The following is a 26,089-nucleotide window of genomic DNA, read 5'->3' as shown; positions in this document are numbered from 1 at the left end:
CAAATAAAGGATCTCCGCTCCATACAGGACTTGGGGGGGGGATCATTGCCTCAAAAGCTCTAAGCATTGGTCGATGTGACATCTCTCCATAGTCCCTATTGAAAATTTTTAGACCACATATGGAAGTGTGTGCTTTTGCTTTTTGTGTTTCCAGATGGGCGCTCCAATTTAAAGACTTATCGAACCATATGCCTAGGTATCGATATTCATTGACTGTCTCCAGTTTGAGTTCGCCTATATACCAACTGAACCTGCTTATCTTTTTCCCAAAACATAAGGTTTTTGTTTTGTCTATATTGATTGTTAGAAATTTGCTAGCGCAGTATGTATTGAAGGCGTTAAGCTTTCTTTGAAGGCCTCTCTCGGTCTGGTCGACTATTACCAGATCGTCTGCGTAACGTAAGCAGGACACCTTGTTTCCGTCCATTTTGAGGCTTGCACTACCCTCAACCTCTAGGTGGGCCGGGAGGTCTGACAGAAATATGGAGAAAAGCTGAGGGGCCAACACACAGCCCTGTCTTAATCCATTGGCAATGGGTATTTTTGGGGTCAGAGATCCCATGGTATCCCTGATGACTTGCCCCCAGTTTTCCCTGTGCAGTTCCTTTATTATGGTCAGAAGGTCTTTGGGAATATTGATCTTCGTTAGAGTATCCCATCGGCAGACCCGATCGACTGAATCGAAGGCTGCACGGAAGTCGACGTTAATTTAATCTTGGACATGTTTCTCCAGTGACTAATTTTGGAAAATTTGAGAAATTTACATTTCTCTAGTAAGATGGTTTGGGAATATGAACCAAGTGCAAGTGAATTGGGGTTTAAATTGTTGGAGGATTTGTCCAAAGAATTTAGAAGGCCTAGCACTGTGAGACATCAAGTGACAGTTGGGTCACTGCAAAGACAGGTGATTGTTTTAACTGGATATTGTTACATGTTAACATGCGTCTTTGCACAGACTGTGCATGATGCATGATGTGGGTGCCTTTGGCATATTTCGGGTTTCACAATTGTTGGGTTTACAGCAGGGTTTAGGATTAATATTTTAGGAGATTAGGTAGGTTGGGGCGATGGTTTCATGGGGGTCGCCCTGTGTGCGGCCAATGGGGAATAGGGGGCGGGCTTCGGTACAGGAGTGACAAAGCGTGTTACCAGGGTGATCAAGAGGCATCAAGAGGTATTTCTCTGGCCCGACGGGAGCCCAGTTGAACTTGAATCTTAATTCTGTTAATAGATACTGTGGTGATTAAAAAAAATTCGAGAGGAACTCCGAATGAGAACCGGCAAAGTAACTGATGTGTGGAGGTCTCAGGCGGTGTTAAATCATTATTCCTACGCAACAGTGAGATATAGGTGGTGAACATGTTGTATCAACTTTTATACAAAGCGTATTAGAGGATATATTCAATAGGCACACATGCTGGCCACATCTCGAAACGCATTGTTTGTTCAGCAAATGCTTAATGTTGCTAATTACATTTTTCACAAAAGTAAACAATGAAAGATGTATGTTCATTAGTTTAAGGCATATTTTGTGCACAGCTAGCACACATAGCTAGCACTCTCCCAAAACGCATTATTTATTCAAACAATATGTCACATACTCAACATCGTAGTTTGCAGTGTCGGCAAACATGAAAAATACATATTCAAATCTGGGGTCTCTGAATGCATAAGGAGACAAAAAGGTACAGTTAGTCATTGTTTTACACTATACACTATATATACCCTGAATTTGTATGATATTTTTTTCTAACTCGCAAAGGGAAAAGGCTGTAGGTACTTCGTGCTACAATGTACCCCATCTACTGACAAGGACCTACATGCACAAATTGACATATATCTGATATGCTGGAGTAATATCTAAGAAGTAGTAGTAGAATCTAAGCCCTGTGTTTAGGTCCTATATGTACTTGTCTCTTGTGGTAGTACAGGGGACAGTGTGATCAGCTTTATTCTGCATGTAGACCAGCCATTTGGGCATTGGTGGCATCTTGCTTGTTGAGACCATGAAGAACAACAGAACTATTGTTATCAAGCTTCATTATACACGAGTTAGGATAAAGAACTACCACAACCATTTTCTTCCACGTACTATATTATTGACCCAGGCCGGGGAGGGATTTCTTGGGGTCCACACTGTTAAAACTATATTGTTTGCACTTTTGTGGCAAGGTGGATGATAGAATGGCAGAAATAAAAGGCAGGCTGCTCTCATACAGAATATGGGTGGTTGGAACTTCCATGGTCACAGGGTCCCTATATGTCCCTAACTCAGGTCAAGAGTCTTTTCTTAAGGGTGCCCTGTCAGAGACTCTAGGTCCCCAAGAAAGATACACCCTCGTTGGAGGCGACATCAACCTGGTCATGGACCCGGTGATAGACAGATCAGGCCAAAGTTTTGGCTCCACAGGAGCAGTATCGTCAGAGGGTAAGAACTGGATGGCCCACAGAGGACTGGTAGATCTATGGCAGAAGGCACACCCCGAATGCACACATTACACATTCTACTCACACGTGCACCATACATATGCCAGGCTAGATGATCATTTCATGGTTTCCTCGCAACTCAACCCACTAGTAGACGAAGTGGACTTGACCCCAGCTGCACTTTCCGACCATGACGCCGTGCTAGTGACAATTGTGGTCCGCCGGCTAAGACATCTGGGGGGAGGTGATGACTGATGGAGGCCCTACTACAAAGAAAGGGGGTGGCCCAACAGTTACACAAGAGCCTCACTGACTACCTCGCCATCAATGACAAGCCGGACACACCCTTGACCGCGGTTTGGGGGGCACTTAAATCAGTATTGCAAGGGGTACTGATAGCTATCTCGGCGGCAGAAGCCAGTACGCATAAGGAAAAGTGGGACTCAATCACAGCTCAGGTGGTCGAACTTGAGAGGATGCATAGTCGTACGGGTGTCCCCCGGATATGGGAAGCAATTGGAAGCTGCTAGGGCACAACTAGCCGGCCGTGACCTCGATCGAGCCGAGTATGCAGCCCTGCGGCTCAGACACACGTACTATGTGGGAGGCAATAAAACGGGGCAACTCCTCGCAAGTAAGCTTATAGCTCAAGTTCAACGGGCCAAAATCACAACCCTCCACAACGCTCAGAGTGAGAAGCTGGGAAGTGACAACCAGATAGTCGAGGCCTTTAGCAAATTCTATGCTTCGCTCTACAGCAAGGACTCGTCTATTGACACAGATGGGGAGGCCTACTTAAGTCAAGCATTGGACGACAGCTCTCAACGCAGCTGGTGCAGCCTTGCTGGATGCGCCTATCAGGATAGAGGAGGTGGTCGGCGCGATACCTCATCTTAAACCTCTGAAGTCTCCTGGGCCAGGCGGCTTTTCGGATGGCTTTTATAAAACCTTTTGGCCAGTACTAGCGCCGCTTTTAACCTGACTGTTTAATTCATTGCAGGGGCCCGGCTCAATACCCCCAGATATGTTGGAGGCGAACACAATCGTACTACCTAAGCCAGGAAAAGATGCCACCCAATGTGCCACTTACATGCCAATGTCCATACTTATCATCAAAGAGTCAGAGAAGGTACCTGCCTATGAACATTCAATTATATGCATAACTAAGAGGTCGTTCAATATACAAGACAAAGCCTTCGCGTTTAGCCACGGACATCCCGGATTGCTAAACGGCCGTAGGCAGGAGCACGTCCCCTGTTCTTTAATTCCACAAGATCCTACATTGGGACGTGGGCCTAACAGATTTGGGGCTAGTTCCTTCAGCCCCTTGTACTCTGCGATCAGGTTCTACTCACCAGATATCCTATTGTTGGACTTACCACCTCTTAACATTACCAACTAAGCTTTGTGGCCTTTACACCTATAACAGTACTGAAGCAGGAATTGAAGTGCCCCCAGTTAGGTGACCCTTTGGGGGCTTATTTCCTCTACATAAGTTATTGATCATCTTCTTGAATTGATTCTGTGTCCCACTTGATTTGTACATCTCCGCCCTGATGAAGATGTAGCCCCAGCTGGGGCCACACACCGAAACCTGCGTTGGCGTTTTTTTCACTGGGGATATTGTGACTGATGTCCCTTCCACCTCCCCAATGATTTGTTTCCATCTCTCATTCCTTGATCAGTCTGAGGCTGATATGTACCTTTGATATGTAGTGTGTATTGTGATATGGTTTGTAGCAATTTTGGTATGTATGATAGTATGACAGTTGATGTTTTATGTGTGGGACTGTAATGATTTCTTCTTTGGTATTCTGATTTTAATAATCCAGTATGTGGTTGATATTTATGAGTTAAAAATGATCTATATGACTCAATAAAATGTTTACATATACTTTTCACAGGGGTTCGTGCTTCAAGACTTGGATCAAGACTACCTGGCATCATTGAACTAGATCAGTCTGGATTTATCCCGAGCAGACAGTGCAGCAATAATACTAAACACCTTATGCACCTAATAGACAAGGCTCACTATACAGAGATGGATGCCAAGCTACTGTCGGTAGACGCCGAATAGGCGTTTGATAGAGAGGACTGTTTTTTTTTAGATAAAACGCTGGCACACTTTGGCATCAGGGACTGCTTTAGAGCATGGGTCGCAAGTTGCTATGACACACCGAGGGCAATGATACGCGTTAATGGTATAGGCTCACGGCCTTTCGACATTAGGCACGAGGCAGGAATGCCCGCTATCGCCCCTCCTCTTTGCACTCTACATAGAACCTCTAGCACAGAGGATTCGAGATAACTCTGACATCACAGCATTCACTTCGGGGGGAACAGCATACAATTAGCTTATACGCAGACGACATCTTGGCAGCGCTGGATAAGCCCACACAATCAGTGCCTGCCTTCATGGGGGAGCTGGAGGCCTTTGGGAGGGTGTCCAGCTTCAACATGAATAAGGGGAAATCAATGCTCCTACCTTTGGGTCACAACGCACATAAGCTAAACAGTGCAACTCCTGAGTATGGGGGCCTGCAATCCCATGCCTCGATCCCATACTTGGGGATAGTCCTGACCACGTCTACCGAAAGGACAGTTGCTCTGAACTACACATAATACAGGGAGACTTGGAGAGATGGCAGAAACAACCACTATCACTGCTCAGCCGGGTCGCGGCAGTAAAGATGTTCATCCTACCCAAAATTTTCGACATCTTTCAAACCGTCCCAGTAGGTCCTCCCATGAGAACCTTACGCAGGCTGCAAGAAGTGGTCCAACAGTTTATTTGGGCCGGAAAAAGACCCAGGATGTGGAGAGACATATCCCACCGACCTCCTGACGAGGGAGGGCTGGGGATCCTAAATCTACTTTGGTACTTCCAAGCGGCGCAACTAAGGTACCTGGTGGGGTGGAGCTGGCCTGAATAGGAGAAGAGAGGTCTCTTCCAGGACAGGGCGATGGCGCAATCATTGCTTTGAAAGATACCCTTTCTGAAGCGATCTGGTAGACCGTCCTACCTAAACAAATCTCCCATCAACCGCACGATAATATGTGTGTGGGATACAGTGGCGACTATGAGGGGTCTCACCACTTTCCCTTCACCACTCATGCCTTTATTTGGCATTCCAGAGTTTGCTCCAGGGATGGAGAGGTGGGCGTTCTCGCAGTGGCGTATGTCGAATTGCAGGTCTGCAGGCCATTTATTCGACTTTGAGGGGTTCATCCAGGTCTCCGATTTACCACAGTTTTACGACATTCAAGCTTAGAAAATAGTAGTAGTGTTACAGCAGAAAGCTTTCTGCCGTAACGCTGCTACTATTTTCTAAGCTTTTCACTGCTGGCCCTTATCACGGCGGCTCATGCAGCATTCCGGTGAACTTACTATGTGACGCCACCTTGACTACTTGAAACAAACTAACCGATGATACTTCACTGTACACACTACATGCCCTGATGAAGTTCTTTTTAAGAATGAAACGTGTTGGCTGATGTACATGTCTATGCAATTGGATTGATTTAAATGAAGACTTTTACTACGAAGGAACTGATCAAGCTTCATTATTAAACCTTACAGTAACTTGGGAGTGCACCGCTCCACTATTAGACAATCTTATTAATTTAGACACTGGCATCACTCCCCTTCTATAAGTCCTAAATTCTTTGTGTACATTGCCAACAACACCAACCAGATGGCTAAACAACCAGCCTGCCACACAATAGTCGCCTTCAAAGAGAGGCACATGGCAATGTCCTACTCTCTATGTACACAGTGCACACAGAGGGCCGATGTAAGTCCCTACAGTATTAGCAAAGAGCATGTGACAAGTTTGCAGCAGGTTCAATTTTCCTGAACCATGTGCAAGTGGACATGTACTCTCAGTGGAACCTCAACATTGTATCACAGTTGAAGGAAAGGATTAGGTAAATGGGTATGTCCAGAGTAGACTGATTGACTGTGTCTGATAGGAGGCAATTGGGTACATGTCTGCAAGTTTTCGTTTGAACTTAGCATGTATGGTTGCTGTATGAAATTTCCGAAGAAACTCTCTTCATAAAGAATCAAGAAGTCTCTAGGGCAACTACCTATGGACCTGCTGTGCAAGTGCTTGTCTTGCCACCACGCCATTTGTTATGGCAAAGAAGATTTTTCTTTGGAAGTACCATGATTCTGGAAGAGGTCCTCCTGAAGGGAAGGCTGCATCTTCATAGACTCAGGAACTTGAAGGTTTCTAAGCCACTGGCAAGTAAATACCTAGGTAGAAGCTAATCCCCAGGGACTCACAGCATAACCGCATGGTGTATCTTCAGGTAATAGTAGAGGAATGGGCTTTACACCAATTAACAGATTTTATGTCTCCTCATTGCTAACTGTCTATAACCCCCAGAGAAGATACGGGAAACCTGTGGGTTAACACTAGATGAGATGAAGTTGCCCCAAGCACATGAGAAAGGATAAAGTTCACAAAGATGACTCTTGCCTTGTCAGAATAAGAGACCAGAAGGATAGTAGCAAGTCTTTTAAAATGTTCCACAAAGGAATGAAAGTTGTTAAAAGCGATCTGGTTATTTCAGAGGACCCTCGTTATGTATACAGATTGGAAAACATTGTAAATGTATTCCAGAGTATAGCACAGATTCTACAGAGTGTAACTCGTTATTGCCAATAGTACTTATAAAAGGTTTCCCGGACCTTATATTCCTCCACATCAGGACCCCATAAGGTCCAGAAAAGGTTTCCTGGACGCTATATTCCTCCACATCAGATCAGGACATTAGTCCACTCCTCAGCAGGCCAGCAACAATCTAGACTTACTGCCTGTGATGGTCACAGATATGGAAATACAAGCTACATTTATATAACATTTTTATGGATCTGAAAATGTAATCATTCTTTCCTGGGACCATGCATCACCTCTACAGTGCTCCCTTCTTTGGTTGGCAGTTCAAGAAAAGATCCAGTTTAAATCCTTAGGTATGTATGGAAAATCAAACTGTGCACCAAAATGATGCTCACCAACTCATCCCTGGATTGTTCTACCCGGCTCTCAGACTGTATGTTTCCCAGACCATTCTATAGTTTTGATACTAAGCACCTAGGAATCAACTAAAGATGTAGATTTTACACTCTCAGATAAAGCCAACAGAGCAGCCAAGCCATTGCCTGTTGCCTCTAGAGATCTGACAAAGATGAAGATAATTTATCCTATGGTATGCATTGAAAGCGTACTTATTATAATTTCTTTTTAACTGTAAATGCTTCATTTTGCATCTCTCTGCAAGTTCCTCTAACATCAAATGACTGAATTGTGCACCTTGCAATGTACCAAAGCAACTTAATAACGTGCACACTAGAAGGTTTTTTTAGGCACAAACGTTAGAATCATTTGCATTGCTCTGTAATAAATGTAAGAATTTTAAACAATCTATTTCTGTGGTGACCAACGTGTGCAGAGTGTTCATTGCTGCATGTCCCCAGATGTTACCTGCACGTACTACTGTGTTGACTGTTGTGAGTTATGGGAGAAATCTTAATTACTGGACCTACAAAATGCTGATTGAAACGTAGCAAATCTCTTTTTATTTGTTGCAACAATGTTTTTTATATCGCCCAATGTTTATCACAAGAGCCCGATGCTTAAATTCTACCTACATAAATTGATGGTAAAGTTAATTTTAACACAATAAAATACATTTGAAAAAGGTGCGAAGTCGTTAGACTATTTGGGAGAGAAATTATTTATAGTGTGATCCGTCGTTTTTAAAAAAATTATATTTAAGTTTGTATTTTGTCTATGACGTCACTTGCCAAGCACTTTTATCGACTGTTTTCAATTTATACAACAAAATATTGTTTCAACAAGATTTTAGCATCTCTGAGAAAACACAGTTCGTTTTTGATAAACAGGAGCAGAGATCAGGGGCGGAATTACTGACTTACATAATTCCTAGTGCGGCAGTGCCGCAGTCAGTATTGTATACAAAAAATAAGCTATTTCTACACTGGGAGAGCTGAAGTATATGTCTGTAGCCATAAAAAAAAGACATTGAAGGAAGATCATTTGAAAAAGATAGGTGCACACCTTTAGTTCCAAATCTTTCTTATAAAATACAACAGCATCATGCCACATTCAATTGCTCATAAAATGGAAATTACCTAGACTGCAGTATAAGAAAATGAGGGATAATTTGAACCAAGGGTAGGTTAATGTAATAGGGACTTTTTTGCACACAGCTACAATATTAATCAGTCATCAATTGCGGGAATGAGCTGGGTTGGCGGTTTAAAAATGGACAGCGTTTAAGTCTGAGTCACTTAACAAGTAAGTATGAATGCTACATGCTCTACTTGGGTTTTCTTTATTAATATATATTTGTAAACTTTTTTTGCAATGCAGAATGTGTTTATGTTAAATGTGTGCATTGAATTGAAAAATGTATTGTGCATTACACACTGAAAAGGCAATTTGCATATATTATGCAAATATTGGTCTACCCATTTAAGTATCTGACTTAATGTGCTAAATATGGGACTGTCACTTCTTCGGCACCAAACGCTGATTCACAAAGGCAATGACCACGAACTCAGATTGTATTCATTTTTTTAATGTACACATATAGTATTCATGAACATGTTGGGACCCTTGGTTGTTGCAAAGCATTTCTATTGCCATTTAACCTATGAAGGCATACACTAAATATTCCAGTAAAAATCGCAGGAAAACGTTGCTGTTAGTACGGAATGCTAGCTAAAACTTATAGCTGCAACTGCGTGACTTATGCATGAATATGGTTTGGAAATTAAACATGTTTACAATTGTCTCTGTTTCAGTGTTCAAATTTCACTACTTCCTACATAAGTTTTGTGAATTTTGAATGAACTAGCGCACTTCACCACACTTAAACAGCGCCCATTTATGAGTAAGTTAGGTCTTCTCAAAACTCTGCAAGTTCTTTTCAAAACTATTCTGGAAACCAAGTATGCCCTCTATGAACACCTAAACATACTTACATGTTGTGCCTGGCCCTTTCTGCAGGGTCACCAACAAGCGTTTTGCTTTCCTCTTCCCCTTTTTCTGACCTCGTTTTTGTTGGCCTTAAGAATCTGGGCACTTTACCACAGCTAGCCAGTGCTAAAGTGCATGTGTTCTCTACTTAAAACAAAGTAACATTGGCTTGTCCACAATTGGCATATTTAATTTACTTATGAGTTCATAGAAAAGTGCACTACATGTGCCCAGGGCCTGTAAATGAAATGGTACTAATGGGCCTGCAGCACTGATTGTGCCACCCACTTCAGTAGCCCTTTAAACATGTCTTAGGCCTGCCATTGCAGTTTTGAACTGCCATTTCGATCTGGCAAGTTAACCTACTTGCCAAGCCAACACCTTCCATATGTTTAAGTTTTACATGTCCTGGTAGTGAAATTCTCTTAAATTTATTTTCACTACTGCAAGGCATGCCTCTCCCGTAGAATAACCTTAATGCATTTTATACAGGTAATTTCCTATTGGGAAAAGATAGACATTTGAATTTTGATGTCTCTAGACTCACAATCTAAAATCCTAACGTATCAATCAATCAATCAGGGATTTTATAGAGCGCGCTACTAACCCGTCAGGGTATGAAGGCGCTGGGGAGGAGAGGGAAGAGCAGCTCCGGTCAGTCAAAGAGCCAGGTCTTGAAGTTCTTCCTGAAGGTGTGCAGGATAGGGGAGGGTCTGATGTTGAAAGGGAGCTCATTCCAGGCCTTGGCTGCAACGTAGGAGAAGGCTCTTTCATCTGCTCTGCTTCTGCGGATGCTGGGGGTTTCTGCCAGGGCGAGGTCGGCAGAGCAGAGGTTCCGTTTGGGTACGTGGAAGGAGACTCTTTCGTTGAGGTATTTGGGTCCGATGTTGTGTAGGGATTTGTAGGCTTATGGTGAGTTGAATTTTAAGTTACAAGTCGGAAAATGCCCCTTTTAGAAAGTATGGAACAACAAAGAATAAGCCAGTACTGACATTACTTTTTGACAAGAAATTATTTGCAATAATGTGGCCACCAAACTTAATCAGAGTGATCATCTTTTTATTTTTAACTGTTAGTACAGAACATTTATTTAACACTTTTTTGAGCTACTGCCATAAACAATAAAACACACACAAAAAAAATCAGGAAAATTATGAAACTGTTTTGGCCCAAGACATTTATAATACAGCATGATTTTTTTAACAACACAATGCAAAACATTAAAACAACAAAATGAACAATAAAAACTGTGAAGTGTATCAATATGTCACAGTTCTGACATTTAGCAGAGCCAATGAGCCTCAATTAATTAAACAAAAAGTATTGGCTCACTTTGAAACCATATACACAAGGGGTTTGATCGTACAACTTTTCCTTTTGTCTTAAAACAAAGAAAGTGAGGCCTGATCATGTCCCACAAATTGCATACGCCAAAGTATCTTTTCAAAGAAGACTCCCTGGTGGCTTGATAATTGTCGATGCGTTTTGATGCACCGGTGGTCTGACTGCCGTATTCTGACTCAGCGGTTGGACTACCATGGGACCGCCACAACCGCCGGGGCTCCGCTATCCCTTCGCAGTGGCATGATGGTCTGAGGATCACAATATGCTGGTAGTGCCACTGTGGCACCGCCAAGCATATAATGACTTTCCTTACTGCAACCTTTTTAATGGCAGTGAGACTGACATGAAAATGATGGCTGTGAGGAAAGTAGGGGAGCACTACAGGGCCCCATGTTGCCTCAGGGCCTCGTGACACATGCAGGGGGACACATGGTGTGCCCCCTGTGGGCATGCACTCCAGTTCCTGCAAGGCATGGTACTTCACAGTCCATGCCGTGCATGAACTTGCTTTGGCACTCCTTCAGTGCTGCAGTCTGAGGCTCACATATGAACCTTTGAACTGTGCCATCACAGGACTGCCTAGGTACCACCCACCAGACCACGAGGAAACTCATAATCTGGCGGGCAGGCAGCGGTTGACTTTGGAAATGAGGGAGCGGGGCGTTGGCATGGCGGCCTGCTCCCACACTACCAAAGTCATCATCAGGCTCTAAGTCTGAAGGTCAACTTTTGACCGGGACCTATTATTCAGCCTATCTGACCAATGCTTCATTGCAGTCATTCTAAAACTTTATTTTGTCCCAGTCCAGCACAACCATAGCCGCGAATGGCGCTTTAAGCTTTTTGGTGCTAGAATGCACAACTATTCATTGAATCTTTAAAAATTCCTATCTCTGGTTTCCTACATTGGATTTTTGTTGTTTTGTGTCATTTTAAAGATTAAAATATTTTCTATTTTTTAGAAATTGGTGTTAGATATTATGTGTTGTGTCATTTCATTATTTAATTTTTGGGTGATATTAAATGCTTTACACAAACCTGTCTCCTAACTGCTCATTTTCCAAGTTACCAAGGGTTGAGCAAGGATTAATTTATGAGTCTTGACGGAACCTATTAGTGATTGTGGTATTATTAGTAGCTGAAGGTGAATACCTCCACCTACTAATAATCCACTTTCCTACACTTATAGATATAGCCATCAGTACTTCCAACAGAGAGAATGTTTCCTGGAAGAAAAATATCATCATTAATTTTTACATACTGCTGGAATAGATCTTCCAATTTATGGGTCAAACAGACAATATCTCAGCTAATAGTTTTCCATTGGTGCTCAGCAGGGGAGATCTTACTACTAATAATGAGGGCATTCTTTTGATTTGCTTTGATATTTATGACTTGAGTTGGGTGCTTGATTTTCACAGAGAATTGGGGGAAAGTGATAAAGCTCTTTTCTAGGGATATTGATTTGAAATCCAAAAGATCAACATACTGCAATATTAACCTTAGGGCCATTGTTCCAACCTCTCCTCCTCCACCAAGCGTTACTATCTGAGGCCCCTTGTTGGATATTAGTGCTTCCAGTCTGGGAGGAATTGTTTCACTTCACCAAGAAGAAGCTCTCACTAAGGGGACAGCTTCACTCACATATCCAACTTAAAAATGTTAATAGTGTAAGGTCATTTTACTTTAGGTTTCTTTTTTCAAACAAGCATGTGCAACTTTAACGTTATGAGAAGCAAATAAACTTAGAGCATGTGGCCTTCAAAAGTATCTATATAGGAACAAGGATCCTACAAACAGCACAATTTTCTAAATTTACAGTCTAAGTGCGAAGTTACAAACCTTTACTTGCTGCAGGGCAATGGTTTCTGAGTTAACAATATATCAAAGTTCACTGCAGCCAATTATACACAAAATTAGATGAATTATATCTTAAGATCAATGTACCTGCTCCCCTATTAACCTGCCACTTCTATTGATCTTGGCAATTTGAGGCCTTGCTTCATATTTTGGAGGTTCAGTGAGCAGCCCTTAGCACCCCTTTTTATTGAACATCCCCCCACCTTTACCTTGCAGTTTTATGTTAGGCATAGAAATCATCTACAGGATTGTTCTTGATTTTGAGGGATGGGTGTACTCTGGGTCTGGTAATTTTGACTCCCAGGGGTCTATTCACTACAATAGTATTACTAAAGTACGACAAAATACTATACACAAACCAGGAAGTGTAAATCTCAAACTCCACCTCATATCTTTTCTATGGGGAGATCCACAGGTAAGTTTCCTATTTAGGGGTCGATTATGATCTTGGTCGGAAGGGCCCCGAACCGGAATCAGAATTGCCTAAACTGATTTCGAGCCTATGTTTCTGAACGAAATGTACGCCTTTTCGAATGACCAAGTATGATGCGAGGATCTCGTCAGCATTGACCCAATTGTTTCTGTACCCAAACCTGTCAGTCTGACTCATTCAGATCCGAATCGTGCCGCGCAATGGAACCAGATTCCGAACGAGAGAGTACGATGCATGATTTGGACAGCTGTATCGACTCGGTCTCAGCAAGATGAAACAGCTGTTCTAATCAGACTTCAGGGGGTCGTAGCCAGCCCCCTTTCACTCGGGGCTTCCGAATCAGTCGCTTGGGGGTGCCCATGGGTTCCCTTGATCCAAACATGTACAGTGTGGTGGTCAACATGGGGTGCCAACCAGAGGGTGTACATTTTTCCCCAACCACCACTTTTTGCTATGGGAGCCTGTGTACGCGATCGGTATACAGGCTCCAATAGAGTTCAATGGGAATCCGAGCGAACCGAGTCCGTCTGGATGCATCGTACTCGTTCGGTCTCTCACAGCGCGATTCGCTAGGAAAGCCCTCCGGATCCGAGTCGTACGGAGGGCTTTCTTAGTGAGATGGGAATCGGGCCCTTAGTAGTAAATGTATGAGGAACCTGTGGGAGTGGCTGGAAAAAGTGGAATTCTTACTACTAAATGGGGGGAAGTTAGAGATGAGTAAGACTGGGTTTAGGGAGGGTTGGGTGGTTTAGTGAGGGGTATGCACCCACTCACACAACAGTAAGTCATTGCTATTCACAAACTTGCTTTCTAAAGGTACTATACCAGACCTGCCAGTTCTCGCAGTGCCACTGAGTGTCACACAATATTGTCACCCTTCAGACAGTCACCTGGTAAGGAGCCAATATCACATAGTGGCGAGGAAGGCGAGCTGAAATCTACTGTGAACAGTGCATTTTTGGCTTGTGTTCGGAGGCTTTGAACTGCAGATGTACATTTACGGGTGTGAAAACATTCCAGGACCACCCTCAGCAAACTTATTTCCTTTTTGTTTTGAGAGGAGGGGAAGTAGAGGTGGAGAAGTGCCTCTTAAGTACTTCTTGGCATGAGGCCCTGACCCCTCCAAGACCCTGCCCCTTCCTCACATGCAAAATGTTTGTTTTAGTTGGCAGGTCTGCTACAGCCACAAAGGGTCTCAAAGCAGTTGTAAATTACTCTAGCTCATAGCTAGTGAAAGTCCAGCACCACCCATGGGCAACTACTAACACTGCAACAACCTCCCATAGAAAATAATGAAGGTAGGGACTTAAAATTAAACCCCATGGGAAATAATGTTAAATTAAATTGTAGTGTTAAATATAGTTATACATGTAAATGAATATAATTCTGTATTATGAAAAATCTTACATTGAAACGTGTTATTTAATAATGTAATATTGTAACAGCTTTTTTGTATTTATTAATACATAGAATCTGAATCTGAGTTTAATTAAATCTACACATTACTTTTATTCATTATTAATGCATTCAAAACATTTTTTACCCTAAGTGGAAATTAATTTTTCATTTGAACTTCTGAAAAATAATGTGTATGGGCCCGATTCACAGAACTAACTTAAGACAAAATCCTAAAAGTACTACTTTTGGTATTCACAGAAATTAGGATTTTGTCTTAAATTTGTCTTAAGACAGACTTAAGACAAACTTAAGACAAAATCCTAACTTAAATCTGTCTTAAGTCTGTCTTAAGACAAGATCACTCCCTGCCTTCCGCGGGAGCTTTTAGCAGCCATATTTTACCAGCCCTGATTATTTTGCGTTCTCAGCGCCTGAGTGCGCTTTTTAAACCCACCCTCTCCTTACCTGTTCAGGGTCCTTGCCCTTGTTCTCTCCCTCCCGCGCAGCCGAGTTGGACGCTGCAGCGGTAGCCCTCACACTCGCTTCCCGCCTTCAGCGGGTGCCCTCCCGGCCACGCCCACTTCTTGGCCACGCCCCCTGGGACACTATTTAGCAGCTGAGTGCTAGCTGACTCGCCACAGGATCACTCCCTGCCTTCCGCGGGAGCTTTTAGCAGCCATATTTTACCAGCCCTGATTATTTTGCGTTCTCAGCGCCTGAGTGCGCTTTTTAAACCCACCCTCTCCTTACCTGTTCAGGGTCCTTGCCCTTGTTCTCTCCCTCCCGCGCAGCCGAGTTGGACGCTGCAGCGGTAGCCCTCACACTCGCTTCCCGCCTTCAGCGGGTGCCCTCCCGGCCACGCCCACTTCTCGGCCACGCCCCCTGGGACACTATTTAGCAGCTGAGTGCTAGCTGACTCGCCACAGGATCACTCCCTGCCTTCCGCGGGAGCTTTTAGCAGCCATATTTTACCAGCCCTGATTATTTTGCGTTCTCAGCGCCTGAGTGCGCTTTTTAAACCCACCCTCTCCTTACCTGTTCAGGGTCCTTGCCCTTGTTCTCTCCCTCCCGCGCAGCCGAGTTGGACGCTGCAGCGGTAGCCCTCACACTCGCTTCCCGCCTTCAGCGGGTGCCCTCCCGGCCACGCCCACTTCTTGGCCACGCCCCCCGGATCTCACCTCCCACTCTCACTACTTAACATGTGCCTCTACCGTTCGCGCAGCGGACGGGCGCAGCGGGCGCGCCGTTTGCGCGCCGAAGGCGCGCCTAAGGCAAGCCCGTCTGCGCCCGTCCGCGACCGACCGGGACCAGGGGCCACAGACTCTGCTCCTCGTCTGACGTATTCTTCGGCCCAACTCTCATCTTTCTCTGCCTCAATCCCTCTTTCCCCATCTATAGCTCTTCACTTATCCTCGCATGGCATCTACGCCCCCCCCCTCCCCGGTGTCGCTTTGCCTCCTTTGTCCTCTCCGATCTCCTCTCCGTCCCCCCCTCCTTGTGTTTCCCCTGTCTCCCTTAATGCCTCTGCTATACTCCTGAACACACGCTCCGCCGTAAAAAATCAAACCGCTCTCTTCAATCTACTGGACACGGACCCCCCGGACTTTCTCTTCCTCACTGAGACTTGGTTTTCCTCTCATTCACTTCCTGACCTTCTTGCCATTCTCCCTGCAACTCACTATGCCCTCCGCGCCGACCGTCCAGATGGAAGACCTGGGGGTGGCGTGGCGATGATAGTCCGTCGATCCCTGCAATTCCAGCTTCTTTCGCATCCTGGCATTACCAATGTAGATTTTCTGGTGGCCCGCTCTCTCAACCTCCCGGTCCCCCTCACGGTGATTCTTCTGTACCGCCCCCCTCAGTACATGTCCTCTTTTGTGTCCTCTTTGCAGGATCTCCTGGCCACCCTGGCTGTAGACAATTCGTCGCTAATTCTGCTGGGGGATTTTAATTTCTGGCCGGGCGACCCGCAGGAGGACCCCCTTTCGAAAGACTTTTCTGCTACTCTCTGTTGTCTTAACTTTTCATCCCACGTCCTGACCCCTACCCACATCCATGGTCATACTCTTGACCAGATCTGGTCTCTCCGTTGCAATCCTCTGGTGTCTTCTATTTCCCCTTGTGGGTGGTCTGATCATTTTCTGATCTCCTTTTCAATCCCCTTAGGTCAGCCCGAGAAATCTACTTTGCCCAAGAACATCTGGGCCCGGTGCTGGAATAAGGTTGATCTTAATGATCTGTCCTCCTCTCTCTCTCTATCTGCCCCCGCTCTGACTGACCTCTCTGTGGAGAATCAGGCGGATGCCATCCACACTTGGCTTTCCGCGGCCTGCGATCTGGCCGCCCCTCTTAAAAAGATTCGATCGGCCCGTCCTCACGACGCCCATAGGTGGTTTTCCGATGACCTCAGATCTCTGAAGCTTGAGCTCAGACGGTCGGAACGTCGTTGGTGCCGCACTTATTGCCCCACTCTCCGCCTGAAATATAGGGCCCTGCTCAATATTTACAAATCCGCTATTTTAACAGCCAAATCCAAATACTTCTCGGACCGCGTTGCCTTTTCGGCTAACAAAACTCGCGAGATCTTTTCTCTGGTCCGTAGCCTGGCCACTTCTGACCGTGCTGGTCTTTCCCCTGCTCCTTCGCAATCCCTCTGTCACTCCTTGAACACCTATTTCATCAATAAAATAACCATCATTAAGGCCAATATCCCGATTGTTCCTCCCCCTGATATACCGGACCATCCCCCCCTTTCTTCCCCCGTTTTTGATCACTTCACACCCATTTCACCTGAGCTTTTTCTTGACCTCCTTGCTAAGGTCAAGTCTGGCTCCCCGGTGGATTGCGCACCTGCTCGCATCCTCAGAACCTTATTCACTAGTTGTCCCACCCCCCCCCTAACCTTCCTCAACTCCTGTCTGGCTCTGGGTTCTGTCCCCTCTTTTTTCAAGTCTGCCATCGTGCTCCCCATCCTGAAGAAAGCTGGCCTGGATCCCTCCCTTCCATCAAACTTTAGGCCGATCTCCCTCCTCCCCTATCTAGGGAAGATTCTTGAGAGCCACGTAACATCTTGCCTCTCTTCCTACATCGAGGGGAATAACATCTTGGCCTCCCATCAGGCCGGCTTTCGACCGGGCCACTCCACTGAGGGCGTGGTCCTTGCGGTCCTTGACGAACTGAAGGGCAAGGCCGATGGTAATCTTCCTCAGGCCTTAGTCCTTTTGGATCTGTCCGCTGCGTTTGACACGGTCGATCATACTATTCTTCTTGACCGTGTCAGCGCAGCGGGCATTCAGGGCGTTGCCCTTTCTTGGATCGCGTCCTTTCTGCAGGGACGCTCGCAGGCAGTCCACCTCTCCTCTTTCTCGGCCCCTCCCCTCCCGGTCACGTGTGGGGTACCCCAAGGTTCCTCTCTTTCCCCCCTCCTCTTTAACCTCTATATCCGCCCCCTCATTTCCTCTCTTCTTGAGCTGGGGGTCTCAGTGTATAATTACGCTGATGACCTCCAGCTCGTCTTTGATCTATCCTCTCCCACTCACTCTCTTCCCAAGCTCAGGTCAACTCTTGTCTTTATTTCTCAGTGGATGAGCTTCAATCACTTGAAGCTCAACCCTGACAAGACAGAGCTTGTCCTCACTGGTGGCCCCTCTAACCCCTGGTCCTCGGCCCACTGGCCCCTTTCTTTTGGTCCCCCACCTTCCCCGGTTCCCTCTGTCCGGACTCTGGGCATCAAGGTCAGCAATGACCTCTCGATGCATGCGCACATTAGTTCTGTCGTATCCTCTTGTTTTCTCTCCCTCCGCCTCATCCGTAAGATCTCCCGGTTTTTTTCTGTTGATGCCCTTAAAGTTATCATCACTGCCCTCATCACATCCCGCCTGGATTATGGTAATGGCCTGTATGTAGGCATTCCTGCCTACGAGACCCGTCATCTCCAGGCCATCCAGAACCAGGCGGCCCGTCTTGTCCTTCGTTTACCTAAGTTCTCTCACATCACTCCCGCCCTAAAAACCCTTCACTGGCTCCCCGTTCAGTTCAGGTCCCAGTTCAAACTTGCCTGCCTGGCCTTTAGGGCGCAGGCCCGGTCCGCTCCTCTCTTCATCAATTCTCTGATCTCCTCCCATGCCCCTCTTCGCTCCCTCCGATCTTCCTCCCTCTCTCTTCTTCACGTTCCCCGCTTCCGTAAGTCCCGCACAGGGGGCACCCGCTTCTCTGTGCGTGCTCCACAAATCTGGAACTCTCTTCCCCTCTCTATCCGCTCCATTCCCATTTTTTCCCATTTTCGGAAAGCCCTCAAAACTTTTTTCTTTCTTCAGGCTTTCCCGGGCTAATCTCTCCCGCACCAGTTAGGCAGATTCCGATGTGTTCCTCAGCGCCAGGAAGCCGCATGGCCACAGAGCGCTCTATAAATTTCTTTTTCATTTCATTTCATTTCATTTCATTTCATTAAGACAAAATCCTAACTTCTGTGAATACCAAAAGTAGTAAGTTTAGGATTTTGTCTTAAATTATTTCTGTGAATCGGGCCCTTAATCGTTTAATATAGTCAAAGAATGTAATATTTAATTTTAAAGTAAGTTAATAGTGCTGTAGCATTTTTTGTTTTGTTTTCATTTAAAATAAATATGTCCAATTAATTAAATCTAATATTTAAGAAAATAATTTTTACTATTTATTTTAGTTAAATAAACTTTTTTACATTTCTCGGTACTTTCGTAGAGGGGGACTCCACAGTGAGGTTAGAGATTGCCCTTTGGCGAAGTATTAAGAACAATAAAAATGTTTATCACACTTTATAATAAACTAGTTAAGTTTTCATCGAAATATTATTGGAAAATAATTGTATATATTGATTTGAAAGGTAGATTAAAAGCAAATAATTCTACATCACTATTAAGTTAACTTTGTTTAAGGGTCTGATTTAGATATTGGCAGACCAGTTTCTCCATCACAACATGTACTGATATCCATTCTGTCTAAATCTAATTCCCATGGGATATATTGGGATTTAGATTTTGGCAGATGGGGTATCCGTCCATGTTGTGACAGAGTAAGCCATCCATCGATATTGAAATGAGGTCCTAAGTCTTCAATTAATTTAACCATATTAGTTAAATTAACATTATTTGTCTGAAGTATGAATTAAAACAAAACCTCCCAAACAAAGTGAAACAAATAAATGTGTTTATTATATATTACACATGATTAAAGGTAATGCATCGAATTAAATAAAACAGTTTAATTATATTTTAATACAAATGATTGCTACTGTAATATATAAATAAAAAAAAAGGTTGCTAAAATATGTTGCAATTAAATAAATATTTATGTATATATATATATTCACTGAAAAAACCATAGGTTTCAGGAGTTATATAGTTAGGAATTAGCTTTTAAAAAACCTTTGAAATTCACTCAAAAAACTATAAGTTTTAGTGGTGTTATAGTTAGCTGGACATTTTACTCATACAAAACCATTGAAATTGCTCCTATATAGTTAGTTGTACTAACTATATTTCGCGCACCCGCAATCCACTGCTGATGATGTCACATATTAGATCATTCATGACATGGTCAGTGACATCACTGATGACATCTCAAATGACATCACTGATGACATCACTGATGACATCATCCAGCGAATGTGGTTTGCTTCGTTATTTAAATATGCATTATATATATAGCAATTTGCATTGAAGAATAAGTGGATATATATAAATAAATATTTGGATGGAGGATGTAGTAGCAGTGTAATTGACTGTTTACTTGACCAATTTATAATGTCTCACTAAATATAGTGGATAGTGACTAAACTGTGTGAATATCTGTATCACTTTGTCAGTTGTTGTGTAAACTGATTCTACAGTTGGTTACTAGCTATGTGAAAGTCTATATTAGTTATTGATTAGTTAACTGAGTATTTGTATGGGAGTGTGAAAGTGTGTGTGGTTCGGTGGGGGGTGTGTGACTGTCCAAAGATGTGTGAATAGTTGATTCAGTAGATATATGAAGTTAAAACTACATGTTCTAACAGTTGTTTGGGTGAGTGAATATCTTTATGGGTGTGGTGATGAGCAAATATATTTTTCAATGGTGCAGGTCCAACAAACTAGAAAAATAAAAGGCAGTGTATGTGTCAGTTGTTGTATATAAATAAGTATACATAAGACACAATGATTGTGTGAGTGACTGTATGGATAACTGTATACTTGTAATAATGATTTTATAATTCACTAAGTATGACTTACTATCTAAATGAATAGAAGAAGTGGTGTTTGTATAAGTGTTTTGCTAAGTAAATATGTAAGTATGATCCATTGTTTGCATAAGTGAGTAGGATGACTTCATATGTGAATAGGATGCGTGCTGTTGTTTAACCCGTTCAGCGCGGCGTGAATTTTCGCGCTGTGCTGAACGTTCTAAAAAACGGGTGTGGTCATGACGGAACGGTTCCGTCATGAGCACAGCTCAACCGACGCTCATGACGGAACCGCTCCGTCATGAGCACCGAAGGGGTTAATGTCGATATAGATGTATAAGTATTTTTGATAGTGTTCTATTGTTTATTGACAGCATGTATGAGTGAATCCATAGGTAAGTGATTAGATGTGTGTATACATCTATGAATCACTGAGTGGATTTTTAGATACTTGTATTGCTGTGACAATGGATTTAAATATGATACTCTGTATTTTACAAAGAGTGATGAAAAATTGTAATAGTGTATGAAAAGGTGTATGTGATTGTCACGTGGATGATGTCATCAGTGATGTCATCAGTGATGTCATTTGAGATGTCATCAGTGATGTCACTGACCATGTCATGAATGATCTAATATGTGACATCATCAGCAGTGGATTGCGGGTGCGCAAAATATATTTAGTACAACTAACTATATAGGAGCAATTTCAATGGTTTTGTATGAGTAAAATGTCCAGCTAACTATGACACCACTAAAACGTATAGTTTTTTGAGTGAATTTCAAAGGTTTTTTTAAAAGCTAATTCCTAACTATATAACTCCTGAAACCTATGGTTTTTTCAGTGAATTTCAAAGGTTTTTTAAATGCTAATTCCTAACTATATAAGGCCTGAAACCTATGGTTTTTCCAGTGAATTTGCAAGGTTTTTTAAATGCTAATTCCTAACTATATAAGGCCTGAAACCTATGGTTTTTTCAGTGAATTTGCAAGGTTTTTTAAATGCTAATTCCTAACTATATAAGGCCTGAAAGCTATGGTTTTTTCAGTGAATTTGCAAGGTTTTTTTAAATGCTAATTCCTAACTATATAAGGCCTGAAACCTATGTTTTTTTCAGTGAATTTCAAAGGTTTTTTCAATGCTAATTCCTAACTATATAAGGCCTGAAACCTATGGTTTTTTCAGTGAATTCGCAAGGATTTTTAAATGCTAATTCCTAACTATATAAGGCCTGAAACCTATGGTTTTTTCATTGAATTCGCAAGGTTTTTTAAATGCTAATTCTATTAGCGGATAACGTTTTTATATATTAAAACGTTTTTTAAATCTCAAATGCCTGCTTTGCTAACAGAGTTTTTAAGCACAGGCTCTTTTGTCTCTGGTGGCCATCTTGGGAGACTGCATATCAGAATTTTTTTTAATGAAATATAAGAGGATTTGAGAAGTCACTCAAAATGTGCCCTAATTTTTCTTTCTTCAGCACTAATCATAATTTCTATGGCAAAATGAACCCCCTCATTTTTTTCCGTTGCAAATTAAATGTTTTAAGTGTTAACACTTTATTCCAATCAAGATGACTTCAGGTGTGCCATACTTTTGTCATAAGTAAGACTGTTAGCGCTCTAGTTGTTCTTTAGAACACTCTGGGACATTCTGTCATTGGGCTATAGTTGGGCTACATCTGGCTGATATTTGGGCTACATTTGTTTTTTTTTGTCTCTGGTGGCCATCTTTGGGCTACATTGGGCTACATTGGGCTACATTTGGGCTCTAACATATATATAGCCCAATGTAGCCCAATATATATTTTTTCAAAGTTAATTTTCGTAAAAACCACTGGAGCACATATCTTGAGACATAGCAAAGGCACATCGGGCTACCAGTCCCTACAATTTTGCCAAGTTTGGTGGAAAACCATTCAGCCGTTCGGGCTAAAAGTGAGTCCAACCGCCCTATGAAAATTAACATGGGGAAAACATGTTTTGGGACCCCCCTTTTATCTCGGCCCCCGCTTGATGAATCCCCCCCAAACTTTCAGGGAAGGACCGGAGCGCCGCGAGGCAAAGTTAAGGAGAATTTCAGGAAGATTCCTCAACCGGCGCCAACGTTATTCCCAATAGAATGTTGCGATTTCCCTATGGAAAACAATCCTAACTATATATACATACTGGCTATCGCCAGTAGGTAATATATATATATATATATATATATATATATATATATATATATATATATATATATATATATATATATATTTATCCCAACACAACTTTGGCACAGTCCGAGCCACTTTTCACAGCGGGCAACACGGCTAGGACGCCACTCCCAAAATCTCGAACACAATCCAGTTTAACGAGAATAACATACTCACTGGAGCCGTGGCCTCGATGCAGTTCAGACGTTTTTATTTGGCAAAATGGGTGTCCCTACGCATTTTGGAGTTAATCTCACTCCTTGCTGACGTGTAAGGTTTACAACCAGGTGAAAGACATTTAAAGGAACACAGTTCATTTCCTGTTAGTCATAATAAACACAGTAAAAATACTGTGCAATGCGTTTTGATGCAGGCTTGTAATTGATATTGGCATGATCACAATTTCATAATAAAATCAGATTACATTATGGGAACTGAAATGAAAAATATTGTGTAATTTACAATTCATTTTACCCTAGTGGGTTAACCAAACTCAAGGATGAATATTAACAATACTCAATCATGGACATAGAAAAAATACTTGTAGATCATCCGGTGTCAATTATACACCCCAATTAGTGATATATGTTCATACAAATGTATTCCATTCTACCCAAGTGGGTTAATGTTCAGGTATAGTGCATCAGTCCATAATAAACTTTTTTCAATCAAGCTCAAGTGAGCAAATTGTTCCCCATCAGTGAACTGTAATCTTAAAGCTGGAATCAACTGTGGTCAAATTTGTGTTTCTTCTTTCCTGCAACAGAATCAGATAACCTCATATTAACAAACTCAGAATTTCTGAATACCAACACTAAAAGACTTGTTAAAAACCTTATTGAAAACTAACAGTGGACGAGATCAGACCAGGACATATATTTTATCTTAAGTGTATTGACATTTCTTTATCAAGATTCAAACCTGAGGGACTCTTTATGTTGTATTTAATAATCATTTTCGATTCCAACTTTCTCAATTCAAGTGTGCGATTTCCTCCTCTTTCTCTTTGGGGAATAAAATCCTACACACAAAATTTGAGAAGGTTCTGATTTTGCTTGTGTTTAATGCTAAAGTGACGGGCTACCGGGTACTGTTTGTCATTCTTAGCAATAGCTCGTAGATGTTCTAAAATTCTTATTTTTTAATCGTGCTCCCAATGTAAAACAAATTTGAGGGGCATTTTAATGCATACACTGCAAATTCAGTTTCACAGGTCACATGTTTTAAGATCTTAAAAGCTGGTTTTTCGCCACATAATTTCACTGATTTACAGTTGTGGCTGTTTTTACATGCTTTGCATTTCGTACAGGTGAAAATCCCTTGTATGGAATTAGACTTTTTGGGCTCCTTAATAGTACTTGTCATGAGGCTATCTTTTAACGATTTTGTTTTCCTAAATGTTATCGATGGAAAATTCTTAATGTTGTCTCTTAAATCATCATCTGTTCTCAAGACATCCCAAAATTTGCATAGGCTTTTTCGCACTTCACATGCCTGATTGTGATAGGTCGTTATAAACCTTATTTGATTATTTGTTGGCTTCAATTCTTTTTTATTGCTCTCATCCAATAACTCATCTCGTTGTACATTTGTTACTTTCTCAATAGCTGAATTGATAGTAGCTTTACTGTAACCCCTATCAACAATTCTTTGTGTCATGATTTGTTCTTCATTAAGGTAGTCCTCTTCTGTACTGCAGTTTCGTTTGGCGCGCAGTAGCTCGCCAAACGGAATGCTGTTTATCAGGCATTTAGGATGGCAACTCTGGTCTCGCAACAGGCTGTTGCCAGCCGTTGCTTTTCTGTGCAACTTGCTGCAAATGTTGTTGTCTACAATTTCCAATGTAAGATCTAAAAACTCAATCTTATCTTTACTGGTCTCACTAGTGAATTGTAAATTGAAGGTGTTATTGTTCAATTCCTGTACAAAATCTTCCACTTCAATAGGACCTCCGTCCCATATGCAGAAAATGTCATCAATGTACCTCACCCAGAGGACGATGTGGTCATGGTATTGTCTGATGTTTCTGACGACCTGCTCCTCCCACCTGCCAAGGTACAAACCTGCAAAGCTGGGGGCAAAGCAGGTCCCCATCGCCGTCCCCTGGGTTTGTCTGTACAATAGTTTATTGAACAGAAAAAAGTTGTTCCTAAGACAAATTGATATAATTTCAAGTATCATGTCGGTGTGCATCAAATATGACAGTGACCTTCCCTTTAGAAAATATCTACATAATCACTGGCAAAATATACCGTTTGGGTAAAAGTGAAGAATAGCTGATCCACGGCTAGCAGCATGTGAAAAGTAACAGTGTGTAAATTTGTAAATATATAAATTTGCATTTTCTGGTAATGTAGTTAATGTAAAATAACAAAAATTGAGGGTGTACACAAGGATCTAAGGGATAATATTTAATGACCAACCCACCTCCATACCCCTAATTCAATACATGTACAACAAAAAAGGAGGGAGCCAGTCTAGAGGATCAGACGCAACAACCTGATGAGTGCGCAGAAAGAAAGCCCACCTGACTCAGATCACCTTCTCAGCAGTCGGCATGAGTGTAGATTCCATCAGCCCACCCTTTTTGGCAGGGCCTCGTCATCTGGAATGCACCGGAGGAGAGTTTATGTAACCAATGTTGCCCACAGGCTAACAGTATTAGATACCTAACTCCTTACTCCAAATTCACTGCCGACTGCTGAGAAGGTGATCTGAGTCGGGTGGGCTTTCTTTCTGAGCACTCATCAGGTTGTTGCGTCTGATCCTCTAGACTGGCTCCCTCCTTTTTTGTTGTACGTTAATGTAAAATAATCAAGTACACTATGGTATTTCACATGTGCAAAGAAAACGCGTAATTATTTCGAAAATAACTTGTGAACTACTAAGATGGCGTACAGTCTAAATAAATGACTGTTGTCTTTCTTTTGTTTTGAAAGCACTGTCAAGATGCCTTTTAAAAATGGCCTCTTCCGCTGTGTTCACTAACACGGAAGAAGGCAGATCGCCGAAACGCGTTTGTTGCTGGCTTTGAAATAAAACTTTGTTCAAACGCCCCAGCGAGTGCAAAGTTTCTTTCAAACTTGGAGGGACTAGAGCGACAATAATTTGCGGCTTCCACAATCGCATGCTGCACCCGCCCGTGAGTGCTTTATTGGAGGTGGAGTTCGAGCAGCAATATATATATATATACATATATATATATTATCCTTTAATTATATTT

This window comes from Lissotriton helveticus, chromosome 4_1 (genome assembly GCF_964261635.1).
Source record: "Lissotriton helveticus chromosome 4_1, aLisHel1.1, whole genome shotgun sequence".
Classification (NCBI taxonomy): Eukaryota; Metazoa; Chordata; class Amphibia; order Caudata; family Salamandridae; genus Lissotriton; species Lissotriton helveticus.
This window is presented reverse-complemented; position numbering follows the sequence as displayed.